The following is a 17,853-nucleotide window of genomic DNA, read 5'->3' on the forward strand; positions in this document are numbered from 1 at the left end:
TTAAACATTGATAACTATTATACGAGGGGCGTTCAGAAAGTAAGCTCCGATCGGTCGCGAAATGGAAACGACTATGAAAATCCGATAAAGCTTTGCACAGATGTGTTGGGTAGTGTCTCTTGTATAACCCCAGTTAGCATCACGTCGCTCTTCTCATTTCTGAGCTCGCAGTGAGTGCGTAAAGATGTCTAGAAAATAGTGTCTGCCGCCAAGTACGAGGGCCTGGTGAGAAATTTCGCCTGAAGCTATGCAGCTAACATTACATAACTGTCGTGCTGTTTCTTCTTCAATTCTCAGCCGCATTCTGCAGGGGCAATGAAGATGCTCCTGCATCGTTTTCACATGGAAATGTGAGATTACCCACAATACAGTCCGCAATTGTCTCCCCCTGAGTTTCATCTCCGGTCACATGAACCGCTGTCTTTGAAGACAACATTTCGACACAGACAACGAGGTGTAGGCCAGCGTGGAGAATTGGCGGAAAGCACTGGCGGCTGCCTTCTATGATGAGGCTATTGAAAAGTTGGTACAACGCTATGACAAAAGTCTAAGTCAGAACGGCGACTACGTAGAGAAGTAGCTGAAAGGTGTAGCTAATTGTTACAAGTAAAACATTTCTGATGTTCACTGTGGTTTCAATTTGGCAATCAATCGGAGCTTACTTTCTGAACAGGCCTCGTAGAAAGCAATTGTGATACATTAAAAGACGAATACAGCTAGCCATATAAAATTATTAAAAGGAAATATATAAAGATAAAAGGCTTGACACTTTTATGGTGAATTTACGGTCAAAAATTAATATACATAATATATTGCCTGTAGCAACCTATAAATTACCTATAAAAGATAAAAATGTATATATAACAAATGGTTCAAATGGTTCTGAGCACTATGCGACTTGATGTCTGAGGTCAGCAGTCCCCTAGAACTTAGAACTACTTAAACCTAACTAACCTAAGGACATCACACACATCCATGCCCGAGGCAGAATTCGAACCTGCGACCGTAGCGGTCGCTCGGCTCCAGACTGTTGCGCCTAGAACCGCACGGCCATTCCCGCCGGCTGCCTATATAACAGCTGAAGAAATTTCTGTAATAGTTATCAATATTTAAAAGTCTACAACGTGTATTTGACCTAATGTATTTTTATCAGGTTATGTTTCTTACGTAAATGATGACTACATCTCAGCCCACAGTAGCGACATCTATGTAGGATGTAGGCAAACATATTTCTAATAACTACTGTACTTCAGTAGCTAGTTGCAAAAATGACTGTGTGGACGATGTGGCCTATTCTACACCTTATTTTACATCTATGTGACGATGCTGTGCTGAGTATATTTATAAGTTTTGACGATGCCATCACGGCCTTATCACTTTAGGACATGGTGTAGAAAAGGTCTGTTTTACCGTATTTTATCTGTACATTTCCCTGGTAGTATGATAGTATATTGTGATACGTAATGCTGTATTGCGTTAAAAGACACACTGCTTACTACGTGTATATATTTTTATATTGTTGATGTGAGGATGGTCATTACTGACTGAAAGCGGTCATCGTCAAAAGAATTGATATTGTGATCAAAGACTGGAATAAAAAATATTTGACAGTATTGGATCACTGTTCATATACGCGACTACGTCATAGCTGGTGACAAATGTATTTCATTTAGTTTGAGCCAAAATGACTGCAAAAGTTGAAATTTAAAATTTGTAATAACGTGGGGGCAGAAAGAAAGCGAATTCCGTTCACAGTTATTAATTTGCAGCAACGTCAGTGTGTAATGGATCCGACTTGCAGAAGCACGGAAAAATGTAACTACAACACCATTGTTTAGTAAAAAACACACTTTTTGTGGAAGGAAAGAGAGGCCTGTTACATTGATAGAAGTAATTACAACCGAATGAATTCTGCAGCAATGGTAATTACTCTCCACTCGCACAAGTCTAACAAAAAACTGCATTGCGTATTCCGCAAACTAATTACCAGAGAATTTATTGAATCGTATGTGAAACATGCAAAAGCAAAATTCTGTAATCTTAGAGGTAATTGGTAATTTCAGATAACCAAGTAGCGCTACTAAATACGAGTGTTCCCCAGAAAGTAATGCACCGAATTTCTTTTTTCACAGTCGAAAGCAATGCTACGAATGCGAAACGTTACGTATGTATTATTTGAATCCTGAGTGAGTGCGCCAAGTTTCCGTCACTTCCGACAGATAGCGTAGCTGCAGGACAGTTTCAAAATGCCCAACGTAAAGACCCGAGCGACTGGAAAAAAGCGCAGGTGACGCCTGTATATAAGAAGGGTAGATGGACGGATCCTCAAAATTACAGACCAATATCCTTAACATCTGTTTGTTGCAGGAATCTCGAACATATTCTCAGTTCGAATATAATGAATTTCCTTGAGACAGAGAAGTTGCTGTCCATGCATCAGCACAGCTTTAGAAAGCATCGCTCCTGCGAAACGCAACTCGTCCTTTTTTCACATGATATCTTGCGAAACATGGTAGAAGGGTATCACACGGATGCCATATTCCTTGACTTCCGGAAAGCGTTTGACTCGGTGCCCCACTGCAGACTCCTAACTAAGGTAAGAGCATATGGGATTGGTTCCCAAGTATGTGAGTGGCTCGAAGACTTCTTAAGTAATAGAACCCAGTACGTTGTCCTCGATGGTGAGTGTTCATCGGAGGTGAGGGTATCATGTCGAGTTCCCCAGGGAAGTGTGGTAGGTCCGCTGTTGTTTTCTATCTACATAAATGATCTTTTGGACAGGGTGGATAGCAATGTGCGGCTGTTTGCTGATGAAGCTGTGGTGTACGGGAAGGTGTCGTCGTTGAGTGACTGTAGGAGGATACAAGATGACTTGGACAGGATTTGTGATTGGTGTAAAGAATGGCAGCTAACTCTAGATAAATGTAAATTAATGTAGATGAATAGGAAAAAGAATCCTGTAATGTTTGAATACTCCATTAGTAGTGTAGCGCTTGACACAGTCACGTTGATTAAATATCCCACTCCCCACAGAAGAAAAGATTCAAAGGACCAGTAAAGGATGCCATTTGTGGAAGGCATTTTGAGGATGTGATTCACACAGTGAAGCATTGGCTCCGCAATCAGGACAAGGATTGGTAGTGATAGTGCGTTCACGCCCTTGTTTCGCGCTAGAGGAAGGCCATAGAACGGGATGGAGATAACATGGAAAAATAGGGTGTGAAGATAAAACACCATTGCTTCGTGTGTGTAGTTCTCATTATGTTCAATAAAGGATTGTTGAAGAAAAAAATGCGGTGCTTGACTTTCTGAGCAACCCTCGTAACATATTTTCTCTCCTACACCGGGTTACTGAGTTCCTTGTAAAACGATTTGTGTATACTACATAGCAGTGTATATTGCTCTGAGTAGATCCTGCTCTGAGCAGATCTTGCTCTGAAGGAATGAAAGTAATTTATGCTGTCCGTAAAGGAAGGGCGGGCAACGGCCTTGCCGCAGTGGATACACCGGTTCCTGTGAGATCACAGAAGTTAAGCGCTGCCGGGCGTGGCCGGCACTTGGATGGGTGACCATCTTGGCCGCCATGTGCTGTTGCCATTTCTCGGGGCGCACTCAGCCTCCTGGTACCAATTGAGGAGCAACTCGACCGAATAGTAGCGGCTCCGGTCAAAGAAAACCCTCATAACGACTGGGAGAGTAGCGTGTTGACCCCACGGCCCTCTTATCCGCATCCTCAACTGAGGATGACACGGCGGTCGGACGGTCGCGGTGGGCTACTTGTGGCCTGAAGACGCAGTGCTATATAGGAAGGGCGCTGGGACCAGCCATCCTAAATTATACGAAGTGTGGAACGAGTTAGGAGAGGTTGTACAAAATGCTTTCGTTTGTAAATGACTTCACACATCTTAATGGACAGAGAGGATGATGAATAGACCTACTGTGCAAGTCTTCAAACGCTCGATATATTACTGATACAGATGTGACATGGATCAAGGATGGAGGAAATATTGTTGCTTGGGCTGGGTAGACAGCATCAAATATTCAGTTCTTTGGAAGAAGACCTACGACACAAAGGGATAACATTCAAAAGCATCGTATAAATGCGCCTTGGATCTGTATGTGCCGAACATACTGGTGAGTGACTGGAAAGATTCGCAGTGTATTAATATAAGGACATCTTTACGACACATGTAAACCAAGTAAAAGCTTTGTTCACGAAGAAAAGATGAACGAAACCAAAATTAGCATAAGTAGGGTAATGCGATTTGCGTTCAGTTAATGCGAAAGTAATATTTTTCCAACAGATCTTTCCAAGAATACTAAGAAGTTTCGCTCCTACAGAAAATTAGCAAATGTATCGAAATCACCTACTCAGTAACTGAAGATAGTAGCAATGCCGGCACCGAAAGGGAACATGACAGAGAGAAGCCTGGAATACTGGTCCACTGTGTGAGAACATAATGTTCACTTCCCCCCTCCCTTCCTCCCCCCTATTTTTCAAACATCGTACGAATGCTGTGATGGCAGATACTGAGATAAGTGATCACGTAATAGAAAATGAACTAAAATTGTTCAACAGCAAAAAGGCATGCGGACCGGATGATACACCCTTGAGGTTCAACGTACATGGTGTTTAAGCAAAGCGGTTACAAACTTCCAGGAGAGAAGGAGTGCAGCACGGACACTGGAATACACTGCATGGATGATGCGCAGGTGGGCTGCGAGCTGTGACGTCACCGGGAACCCGCCACGCCTCACTACATTGCAGCTTACACACACACAGTGCACACATGTTTAACTAACAGGCAGATTGTAATCGAGATTTCCCAGGTTTTAGGGTAGTAATATTACTGTTATTACGAGGGGTGTTCAGAAAGTAAGCTCCGATCGGTCGCGAAATGGAAACGACTATGAAAATCCGATAAAGCTTTGCACAGATGTGTTGGGTAGTGTCTCTAGTATAACCCCAGTTAGCATCACGTCGCTCTTCTCATTTCTGAGCTCGCAGTGAGTGCGTAAAGATGTCTAGAAAATAGTGTCTGCCGCCAAGTACGAGGGCCTGGTGAGAAATTTCGCCTGAAGCTATGCAGCTAACATTACATAACTGTCGTGCTGTTTCTTCTTCATGACAATTCTCAGCCGCATTCTGCAGGGGCAATGAAGATGCTCCTGCATCGTTTTCAAATGGAAATGTTAGATTACCCACAATACAGTCCGCAATTGTCTCCCCCTGAGTTTCATCTCTGGTCACATGAACCGCTGTCTTTGAAGACAACATTTCGACACAGACAACGAGGTGTAGGCCATCGTGGAGAATTGGCGGAAAGCACTGGCGGCTGCCTTCTATGATGAGGCTATTGAAAAGTTGGTACAACGCTATGACAAAAGTCTAAGTCAGAACGGCGACTACGTAGAGAAGTAGCTGAAAGGTGTAGCTAATTGTTACAAGTAAAACATTTCTGATGTTCACTGTGGTTTCAATATGGCAATCAATCGGAGCTTACTTTCTGAACAGGCCTCGTATTATTAAGCTGTATATTAGTCAGACTAGTTTTGTCCACAGGCAGTGAAATGTTAGTGTAAAGTCTCCAAACTATGTCTTTTTCTGCCGGCCGGATTGGCCGAGCGGTTCTAGGCGCTACAGTCTGGAACCGCGCGACTGCTACGGTCGCAGGTTCGAATCCTGCCTAGGACATGGATGTGTGTGATGTCCTCAGGTTAGTTAGGTTTAAGTAGTTCTAAGTTCTAGGGGACTGATGGCCTCAGAAGTTAAGTCCCATAGTGCCCAGAGGCATTTGAACCATGTCTTTTTCTAATTCTGTTAATAACTTTGACTTCTCAGAACTTTCAGTCTTGAATCAAGAAAATCTGGTGATACACTAAATTGCCTGAGTCTTCTTTTGATTAATATGAGTTCCCTAGGAAGAGGATATTTCAATATGTCTCTGACAGAAGATAATGCTTAACGAAATAGGCAACGTTAAGTCGCATCCTTTGCAATATCTTCAGATGAACAGTTAGTACGCTGTCGCTTCTTAACCACTTGTGGTTGGCAGTCAGAAAAAGAGCCCTGAATCACTTGCTGAGCATATTTTAATCCCACAAAACTCGTCCCTACGTCGAGAAAAACGATGTTGTTTATGTGCACTGTTTTGCCTAAGGACGTTTACTTCTGTTGCCACAATTTCTAATTGTTGGCGCAAGCACACATTGTTCCATTTACTGCAGTGTTTGTTTTCAAGGTTAATGTTTTGTTTAATAGTAATTTCTTCATTAGTTGGTAATATATTTACACGCAACACGCCTTCTACTTCTTTACTGAAGCTTCGTTTTAGTGCCTAAATACTTTTTGCCTTTATTAGGTTCATTAGTACGCCATAAATCAGCACCGGAGGATGGTAGATTTAGAACTGGGACAGTATCAGTCATTATCTTGCGGTTCGAATCAATACTCAACAGTTCACTTTTCAAATTCCATTCATAATCCGAATCAGTGAAATGTATTGAGCAGATATGAGCATTTTCAACTCAAAACAAGTCTGCAGCATTTGTCAATTTTCGCTTTGTACCATTGATTTTTAGGAAGTGAATTGAACTCAATCCCTAACTTACTTAGTTGCCTGCTGTGTTTAGTACAACTGGCAATTGCACAGCAAACCATTACTTTTCACATAAAAACTTACTTTAATCTCTCAATACGCTGATTATCACAGTGTAACTCTGTACTTAGTCACCAGTCACTAACAAAATTTCACACTGCCGCAAACAACCTTGGCTTTGTTCGTAAACGCAATTACAGCAACATGTTGCGGCAGCTGGGAGCAACTGAGTGCTTATTGGGTTCACTGTGACGTCAGCAGCGCAGGTTGCTACTGCGCATCCGGGGAGCACACTTTAATGATGGAGAATCACATAACAGTGCGTGGTCGGCAAGCTTTCCTGGTGCGGTATAGACGACGCAAAATAGTCTAATAGGTACAGTCACAACACTCTTTGTTTCAAAAGTTGTTACCATATTGCAACTATAGTGATACTAGTGCCCCAAGCAGTGAGAAAAGAGGCAGTCGTACATGTCGAAAGGATGATGTTTGTTTTTAATTATTTTCTACTTAAATAGTGAAACTGTTGTTACATTTTTGTGTTCCATGCATATCAGGAGACATGGATTATCGTTAAATACATGTAAAAACAGCTCGATCACACTGATTCCATGACATAAGGTACAACTTATTCATGAAGAAATACTTTCGAATATGTGTATATTTGCAACTTATCCCGCTGAAAGCAAGAGAATGTAAACACATATTTGATGCATGACAAGCATATATTATTTTCTGTTGTTGTCTGCTGTTATTGTCACAAGCGCTTTCTACGAAAACGATAGAAAGCTGAAGAAATTAAGTAAAATTTGTGGCAAAGCTGGGACTTAAACTTAGATCTCCTCCTTACTAGGCAGATTTGTTAGTCATTCAAATGGTTCAAATGGCTCTGAGCACTATGGGACTCAACTTCTGAGGTCATTAGTCCCCTAGAACGTAGAACTAGTTAAACCTAACTAACCTAAGGACATCACACACATCCATGCCCGAGGCAGGATTCGAACCTGCGACCGTAGCGGCCTCGCTGTTCCAGACCGCAGCGCCTAGAAACGCACGGCCACTTCGGCCGGCTGTTAGTCATTACACCACCGTTTCTGTACATGTTATATGTAACAGAGCTGTACGGAGTACCTTAGTCCAATGCAATCTCTAACACAGGGAGGGCACTGGACTAGGGTACTCCTTGCAGGTCTGTTACATATAACATGTACAGAAACGGTGGTGTAATGACTAACACATTTGCTTAGTAAGGAGGAGATCTGGGTTTAAGTCCCAGCTTTACAACAAATTTTAATTCCTTTCTTCAGCTTCTATCATTAATGTAGACAAAATTCAGACTCATATGTCTCAACGAAACATCTACGGATATTTTCCATGGCACTTAAGAAAATTATAGCGTGTAATGATATTGCCCATTCTTACACTTTACTCTAGTACATGCATCGTTTTGTGAAGTAATTACTTTTGTTTCAAAATGATATATGTTATAGATTTTTGCCGTTTGTGGCTGAGATTTAAGAAACGTCGTGGAATTGGGTTCTTCTGTGCTGGGAGACATTATTACATTTATCGATTTATCATCTCGTGTGTGTGGTTTTCCCTTAAGCTACATGTGTGGTGGCTTATTTGGTACGTCAAATAATACAGGTATTAAATTCCGTACGAGTTCCCTACCTTCTACATTCACTGACATGGCGGAAAGTGTAGTGAACAAAATTCTACCTTGCTGGGTCGATATGGGGCGTTTCTCTGCCAAAGGTCAGGTCCTCTGTTGTTTATTGGCAATTTTTTATTATTAAAGAACGACAACGTTATTTGGTAACTGTCTGTACGTTACGAGAGAAACGTAAATAAGCAGTGCTGTAATGTACCGCTTCGTAGATTCCAGGGTCCTTAGGAAACTAAATAATCGCATATGTGGTGTCGTTTTCTTAGTTATTGTCGTTTTTTGTGACACAACATACGCTCTCTATTGTAAAAACTATTTTACAGATCAATATAAAAGGTAGTATTCGCACCCATGCGATATCGTATTCGTAAGTGCCGCTTGCAGGCCGCTTGGGGCGCTGCTATCGCTGTGGGTAACAAAATGGAAAAGACGTGTCGTGGCTCGTATGTTAAGACTGTGGTCAGGTGTCGGTTCACTCTGCTGACCGGTCTGGGAATAAGAAGCAGAACAAAGAGAACGTTGATATCAGATGCATAGTTTTGTAAAGACTGGCTTCAGAAGTGCGAAGATATTCAGGTAATGTTTCCTCTGCATTGCTGGCTCGCGCGTAATTTATGATGTGTTTCAAAAAGGCAAAAATCTCAATCTGATCTCTCTTTATTGATTCGGTTCGGTTAGTTTGAGGTCGAGACGAGATTATGCGATCCACCTGCATCCCTTCATGCTTGACATCTTTCCCGACGGTGATCCCATCTTCCAGCAGTGTAATTGCCCGTGTCTAATAACTAGAAGCGTGCTACAGTGGTCTAGGCGCCTGACGTAAATCCTATGCAACCCATCTGGGTTGGTATCGGGTGCCAATACCACGTACGCAAATCAGTGGCCAGTTATTTACGCGAATTACATGGCCTGTGCGTAAACATCTAATACGGCATACACCTAGACACCTACAAAAAGACTGTCACATCCCTGACACAAAGAATCAGTGATGTATTTCGTTCCAATGGTCCAATGACGGACCAACAAGCTATTAAGTTGTATTCAGGGAGGATCTGGAGGCTGACGTGGGCTCCCAACCACGAAGGAACTCGGCATTTGTCACATCAACAAAGACTGAAAGAAGTGGTAAGTGATACCTAAACCCGCAAGACCGTAGCGAAATGCAGGAGAAGCTGCAGATGATCGACCACTATTGCATGGACTGGCAGCTGAACCTCAAATAGTAAATGCTCCACTACTCCTCGATTACGCTATTGGCAAATGAAACACTGGAAACAGCAACAACTTAAGATACTTAGCAGGAACAGCTGTATCCCTTTCACAAAGCAGCGCGGGGTAGCCGCGCGGTCTAGGGCGTCTTGCACGGTTCGGGCGGCTCGCCCTGTCGGAGCTTCGAGTATTCCCTTGGGAATGGGTGTGTGTGTTGTCTTTAGGGTAAATTTAAGTTAGATTAAGTAGTGTGTAACCTTAGGGACAGATGACCTCAGCAGTTTGGTCCCATACAACTTACCACAAATTTTTTTCCTCCCACAAGACGGCAAGCTGCAAACCTGGAACACACTCGCGCTCCGCGGGTATCTAAGCTTCAGGCGTTACCCGCCACACAAGCAGAAGCAGCTGCAAGCCAAACATCGATTCGCGCTCGACATCTACGAGGGGCGTTCAGAAAGTAAGCTCCGATCGGTCGCGAAATGGAAACGACTATGAAAATCCGATAAAGCTTTGCACAGATGTGTTGGGTAGTGTCTCTAGTATAACCCCAGTTAGCATCACGTCGCTCTTCTCATTTCTGAGCTCGCAGTGAGTGCGTAAAGATGTCTAGAAAATAGTGTCTGCCGCCAAGTACGAGGGCCTGGTGAGAAATTTCGCCTGAAGCTATGCAGCTAACATTACATAACTGTCGTGCTGTTTCTTCTTCAAGACAATTCTCAGCCGCATTCTGCAGGGGCAATGAAGATGCTCCTGCATCGTTTTCAAATGGAAATGTGAGATTACCCACAACACAGTCCGCAATTGTCTCCCCATGAGTTTCATCTCTGGTCACATGAACCGCTGTCTTTGAAGACAACATTTTGACACAGACAACGAGGTGTAGGCCATCGTGGAGAATTGGCGGAAAGCACTGGCGGCTGCCTTCTATGATGAGGCTATTGAAAAGTTGGTACAACGCTATGACAAAAGTCTAAGTCAGAACGGCGACTACGTAGAGAAGTAGCTGAAAGGTGTAGCTAATTGTTACAAGTAAAACATTTCTGATGTTCACTGTGGTTTCAATTTGGCAATCAATCGGAGCTTACTTTCTGAACAGGCCTCGTATGTTAGTTAGCCTTCTGGACAACAAGAACCACAACAACCACCCGCTGGTTTGACGTTCAGGAAGTCTCTGGCAGCCTCCAAAGGGAGTCGCCAATACCATCAGAGACCGCTTGCACGACGATGACGCTGTGATTGTGGTCACTGCATTCCTACACCGTGTCACGTGTTCAGTGGCAGCTCGCCCTGTATCTGTACTCAAAAAACTCTGTCCAGCCTTGGAAGGCCCAACGGGACCGACCGGCCGCCGTGTCATCCTCAGCCCACAGGCATCACTGGATGCGGATACGAATGGGGGCATCTGGTCTACACACTGCTGTCCCAGCCGTATGTCAGTTTCTGAGACCGGAGCCGCTACTCCTCTATCAAGTAGCTCCTCAGTTTGCCTCACAAGGGCTGAGTGCACCCCGCTTGCCAACAGCGCTCGGCTGACCGGATGGTCACCCATCCAAGTGCTAGCCCAGCCCGACAGCAATTAACTTCGGTGATCTGACGGGATCTCACGGGAATCGGTGTTACCGCTGCGGCAAGGCCTTTGACGTCCGGTATTTGTACACCGTGGCATTATATAGGATAGCACCCAACCACGAATCGCGAGTCTCAGCTATTGAACCACTTATTCCTTCAAGGTCTCTGGGCCAGGTGCCAGCTGCATCCACAGGCCATCAGCTAGACTAGAGCCTCGCCAAGGCACCATCGTCGGACAGTCGCCGTACTGTGTTTATCCCTTCCCTACTAAGTTTACGACAGTGACTACTTCCTTAGACTTTGGTCTTATGACAGCCAATAATTCTAGACGTGAACATTTATTACCCACTTTGGTCTTCAGCCACTGAACCATATTTGCTGTGCTTATATGTAAAAGGGGCTATCAAAACGTTTGCCGGCCGGGGTGGCCGATCGGCTCTAGGCGCTACAGTCTGGAACCGCGCTACCACTACGGTCGCAGGTACGAATCCTGCCTCGGGCATGGATGTATGTGATGTCCTTAGGTTAGTTAGGTTTAAGTAGTTCTAGGGGACTGATGACCTCAGAAGTTAAGTCCCATAGTGCTCAGAGCCATTTGAACCATTGTAAGGTGTCAGGCAAATCTAACACCTTCCATGAAAACCCTGACATCATAAGCAAATCCAGTAGTATGTCACATAGCTCCGAATAAATCGTGGCATTAAATTAACCAAAGTAATACGAGTAACGAGTGAGCAAATGGAATACCACAGACTAACACAAGAATGCCTAAATGCATGTCATACCTTCCCACTATGGGACAGACGCAGTTCCGAGGGGAGAAACGAGAACAGAAGCCGAGAGCAGAACCGTGTTAAGCGGGAAGGCCCTACGATCAGGGACAGACGGACACCCACGTCGCCAGCTAACCGCTAGGACCACACCACCCGCAAGTTTTAGCGTGAGATGTTTTCGTGTCTCTGTTACGTCAAGACCACCCCCCAGCCCATGTTAAAAGCTAGAGCCCTCCAGAAGAACAGTATAGATCTTACGATAACGCTAAAAGGACCACACCAGCTGCAAGTTTTAGCGTGAGACTTTTTCACGTCTCTGTTACGTTGCAAACTTTAAAAACATTGCCCCACCACGAAAAGTATAACGTTTCTCATTAGATAGAGAGAAATTTTGTAGGCAGAGCTTAAGGTTAACATTGAGACACTGATTGGTCAGATGAAAACACAGCCCGACAGTTTTTTTTTAAACCAACTTCGGCAAATTGTAGTAAGGAGAAGTTAGAATAGAGTTGCTTCCGAGACACGAGGTGAGCGGAGCTGTGCTGTCCGCCGCCCCCTGACGAACACCGACAAGGTAATGAACGCATGCGATGACGCATTTTTGAGCGCATAAGGCTTCACTCAGAACTGCAGAAGTCTCATCTGTTACATCCCCTTTTTGCGTAATACTAGTGTCGATCGTCAATTAAAGCTCATGGTGTTCACATTTGCCACTTGAAGTAAAAATCTGAAACGCGATGATTTTTCTGTTATATAGTTATTGAGAAGCCACATCAGCCACTGTAATTTACGACAAGTTAGATAAGTAATTAAGGATAATTGAGGGTCACTGTAGACCATTTTGATGGTTTTCTCTTTTGTGAAACTTAATTTAAACCCAGATTCTAGATGTGATGTGACATAGGTCATCCTTTGACCCATTGTAGAACTTGGAAACCCATTCAGGGAATATTCGTTCAAATTTTTGTTGAACGCAGTTGGTTTTTACCATCCTGTATTAAAACATTTCCTTTTATCAATAGTGCAATTTACTAACGATGTTTTGTGAGTAGAATAAAATTTCCAGTGGTAAACTTAACTGCTTTTTCGACGTTATTTTACCAGCTAACTAAAAATAGGAAAGCCTTGAACCCCTTCCACTAAATTTAGTTAGTATTTCTTTTACAGGGAGTGCAGTGGAGCTGACGCTGAAATCATTAAGTATTTGGTTATGTCATCGCTAGTCTCAATGAACTCTTCTGAACTCTACATGTCATGTGTGGTCTGGCGTCTCCTTACCAGGAACAGGTCCCAGGTTCAAACTAGTCAATTCCCTAAAAAACAAGCTCAGAGCGTCGCTGCGCGCAAGTGGTAGGGAGACACGATATAGAACAAACAGACACCACGCAGAATGTTTAGACCATTCATCAAAACGTTTCCACTTGAAGGTGTTGGCACATAGTGGGACTCCAATGCGGGTATATAAGCACCGACATGTAGGCAGAGCTTTAGTGTTGGATTCATGTTTCCGACGGGTATGCAGAAAATGTGGAAACATGAACCGTGACTACATTGTTACCAAGTGCGTCCAGGCCCGCCTGGTTAGCCGAGCGGTCTAACGCACGGCTTTCTGGAGTGGGAAGGAGCGCCTGGTCCCCGGCACGAATCCGCCCAGCGGACATGTGTCGAGGTCCGGTGAGCCGGCCAGTCTGTGGATGGTTTTTAGGCAGTTCTCCATCTGCTCGGCGAATGCGGGCTGGTTCCCCTTATTCCGCCTCAGCTACACTGTGTCGGCGATTGCTGCCCAAACAAGTGCTCCACGTACGCGTACACCACCATTACTCTACCACGCAAACATAGGGGTTACACTCGTCTGGTGTGAGACGTTCCCTGGGGGGTCTCCTGGGGGCCGAACCGCACAATAACCCTCGGTTCGGTGTGGGGCGGCGGAGGGGTGAAGTGGACTGCGGTAGCCGTCGTGGGGTTGTGGCCCACTGCGGCTGCGGCGGGGACGGAGCATCTCCGTCGTTTCTACGTCCCAGGTTAACGTAACATAACAAAACCAGAAAAATTATATTTTTTCTTATATTTTAAATTATCGAATACGTTTCCTAGGTAAAAGTTTCATTTCTCAATAATTTAGTTGCGATAGCATCCGAGTTGAGGTCTGCTACATAGCTACAGATAATTCCAAGTTACAGAAACATACGAGGCCTGTTCAGAAAGTAAGCTCCGATTGATTGCCAAATTGAAACCACAGTGAACATCAGAAATGTTTTACTTGTAACAATTAGCTACACCTTTCAGCTACTTCTCTACGTAGTTGCCGTTCTGACGTAGACTTTTGTCATAGCGTTGTACCAACCTTTCAATAGCCTCATCATAGACGGCAGCCGCCAGTGCTTTCCGCCAATTCTCCACGCTGGCCTACACCTCGTTGTCTGTGTCAAAATGTTGTCTTCAAAGACAGCGGTTCATGTGACCAGAGATGAAACTCAGGGGGAGACAATTGCGGACTGTATTGTGGGTAATCTAACATTTCCATTTGAAAACGATGCAGGAGCATCTTCATTGCCCCCGCAGAATGCGGCTGAGAATTGTCTTGAAGAAGAAACAGCACGACAGTTATGTAATGTTAGCTGCATAGCTTCAGGCGAAATTTCTCACCAGGCCCTCGTACTTGGCGGCAGACACTATTTTCTAGACATCTTTACGCACTCACTGCGAGCTCAGAAATGAGAAGAGCGACGTGATGCTAACTGGGGTTATACTAGAGACACTACCCAACACATCTGTGCAAAGCTTTATCGGATTTTCATAGTCGTTTCCATTTCGCGACCGATCGGAGCTTACTTTCTGAACGCCCCTCGTACAAGTAATTAGTGCAATGCTTTATAAAGTTAAGAAGATATACCTAAATTATGAACAAATGTAGTTTTGACGAGCTTACCAATGGAGATTTTTAGTCACATAACAACTATCAGTAACAGTGCTTTTTCAGTTACATGTATTATCTATTGAGAGGGGGAGGGCAGGTACTTTATGCCCATCCTATCAAATATGAAAAACAACATGATTCGTTAATTGTTGACTTATATTAACAACATACTTCACAAAGAAGTACTGATGCGTAAATAGGATCCATATATATCTCCAGCACACTGTTAACGGTACCAACATGCTTCCAAATACGTTTACTATCAAGGGGAGAGAGGAATCAAAACGTTATAACCATCACAATATATATATATATATATATATATATAGAAGATGTGACTCTTCACACTGAATGTCACACACACACACACACACACACAGATATATATATATATATATATATATATATATATATATATAACATTCAGTATGAAGAGTCACATCTTCTATTAGAACTTTGTATGTTGCATGTTAACCTGGGACGTAGAAACGACGGAGAGGCTCCGTCCCCGCCGCAGCCGCAGTGGTCCACAACCCCACGACGGCTACCGCAGTCCACTTCACCCCTCCGCCGCCCCACACCGAACCACTCTTTCAGGGTTACTGTGCGGTTCAGACCCCGGTGGACCACCCAAGGGAATGTCTCACACCAGACGAGTGTAACCCCTATGTTTGCGTGGTAGGGTAGTGGTGGTGTACGCGTACGTGAAGAACTTTTTTAGCACAGAAATCTTCGACATAGTGTAGCTGAGGCGGAATAAGGGGAACCAGCGCGCATTCGCCGAGTCAGATGGAAAACCGCCTAAAAGCCTTCTACAGACTGGCCCGCTCACCGGACCTCGACACAAATCCGCCGGGCGGATTCGTGGCGGGGACAAGACGCTCCTTCCCGCCCGGAAATCTGTGAGTTAGACCGCACGGCTAACTGGGCGGGCTTATTAAGACTTTAATTTTTCAGCTAAGCTTAACTGAAAATTTTAAAACATTTATCGAATCTAGCGTAAAGCTTCATTACAAATAATAAATATTTTTCCAATATTTTAAAATGTGAAGTACCTGACTAGCTAAGAACACTTTCAAAACGTAGGTATAAAGTACCCCCCTTAGTATCACTAGGATTAAATTGTGCCACATAACTTTCCTTAAGCATAGTCCTCATCCTGCTCCATTTCTTCGTTTTCACGCATCTCCTCGGCATACCTCATAGATTTTCTTGCTTCTCTGTCTTGCATATTGGAGCCACATTTTCTGTCGAAACTTCTCAACGTTTCCAATCTAGTTAGCATTTGGCATTCAAAAATATCGCAGCATCTACTACATCAGCTTTCAATGTATTTGATACGACGCTGCAGTGCGTGTGCTCTTCAGAAGTACGACGCATTTCTCCCACGGAAATGGATGCATGTGCGAAAGAAAAGGCTCAGGGGTGACTACAGGTGTGATCAAATACGTCAAATGTATTCGCAGTTGCGAGTATGGACAACCATCAGGTGTACAGTGGACTGACGACACGGAAAATTTGTGCCGACCGGGACTCGAACCAGAATTTCTGGCTTATCGCGAGCGGTCGCCTTACCATAAGGCTATTCGAGTTCCACTCTGGGTTATGTCCAAATTTAAATTATACAACTGATGGTTGTCCATATTCGTAACTGCGAATACACTTCATGAATTTCATAACGGATGTAAGTCGCCGAGGTGCACCTTCCGTTGCATCGTACTTTTGAACAACCCAAGCACTGTAAAATCGTATTTATCCGCCGAAATCTGGCAAGCGATTTTCAATAAAATGTCTCCCCTGTACGTGAAAGGACATAATGCAGTACGAGTGCAGGTTGTAGACACATATGGAAATTTGAATCTGATCGTGGTTCGCCCTCGGATAGTCTAACCGCTCGAAATAAGCGGGAAATTCGGAGTCCCGGTCCGGCAATAATTTTCTGTGTGGCAATCCATTATACAGCTGATGGTTGTCCATATCTGCAATTGTGAATACATTTTTTGTGTCCATTGTATTCAGTCCTACACTATGTGATCAAAAGTATCCGGACACGCCAAAAAATATACGGTTTTCATATTAGGTGCATTGTGCTGCCGCCTACTGCCAGGTACTCCAAATCAGCGACCTCAGTAGTCATAAGAGATCGTCAGAGATCAGAATGGAGCGCCTCGCGCAACTCACGGGCTTCTAAAGTGGTCAGGTGATTGGGTGCGACTTGTGTTATACGTGTCATACGCGAGATTTCCACACTTCTAAACATCCGTAAGTCCACTGTTTCCGATGTGGTACTGAAGTGGAAACGTGAAGGGACACGTACAGTACAAAACCGTACAGGCCGACCTCGTCTGTTGACTGACAGAGACCGCCGACAGTTGAAGAGGGTCGTAATGTGTAATAGGCAGACATCTATCCAGACCATCACACAGGAATTCCAAACTGCATCAGCATCCACTGCAAGTACTATGACACTTAGGCGGGAGGTGAGAAAACTTGGGTTTCATGGTCGAGTGGCTGCTCATAAGCCACACATCGCGCCGGTAAATGCTAAACGACGCGTCGCTTGGTGTAAGGAGCGTAAACATTGGACGATTGAACAGTGGAAAAATATTGATTGTGTGGAGTGACTAATCACGGTACGCAATGTGGTGATCCGATGGCAGGGTGTGGGTATGGCGAATGCCCGCTGAACGTCATCTCACAGTTTGTGTAGTGTCGACAGTAAACTTCGGAGGCGATGGTGTTGTGGTGTGGTCGTGTTTTTCATGGAGGAGGCTTGCACCCCTTGTTGTTTGGCGTGGCACTATCACAGCACAGGGCTACACTGATGTTTTAAGCAACTTCTTGCTTCCCACTGTTGAAGAGCAATTCTTGGGTGGCGATTGCGTTTTTCAACACGATCGAGCACCTGTTCGTAATGCACGGACTGTGTCGGAGTGGTTACACGACAACAACATCCCTGTAATGGACTGGCCTGCACAGAGTCCTGACCTATAGAATACCTTTGCGATGGTTTGGAACGCCGACTTCGTGCCAGGCCTCACCGACTGACCTCTCCTCAGTGCAACAATCCGAGAAGAATGGGCTGCCATTCCTCATGAAACCTTCCAGCACCTG

At 44.3% G+C, this 17,853-nt stretch overlaps 1 protein-coding gene and 1 pseudogene across 1 annotated transcript in view; one reads left to right on the forward strand and one right to left on the reverse strand.

Moving 5' to 3' along the window:
* The window catches only part of LOC126212662 (uncharacterized), a 742,156-nt gene that overhangs the window by 43,160 nt on the left and 681,143 nt on the right, over positions 1–17,853 (reverse strand). The gene's annotated exons all lie outside the window — the stretch shown is intronic.
* On the forward strand, positions 3,480–3,597 carry LOC126214123 (5S ribosomal RNA; annotated as a pseudogene).

Source organism: Schistocerca nitens, chromosome 11 (assembly GCF_023898315.1).
Source record: "Schistocerca nitens isolate TAMUIC-IGC-003100 chromosome 11, iqSchNite1.1, whole genome shotgun sequence".
NCBI lineage: Eukaryota > Metazoa > Arthropoda > Insecta > Orthoptera > Acrididae > Schistocerca > Schistocerca nitens.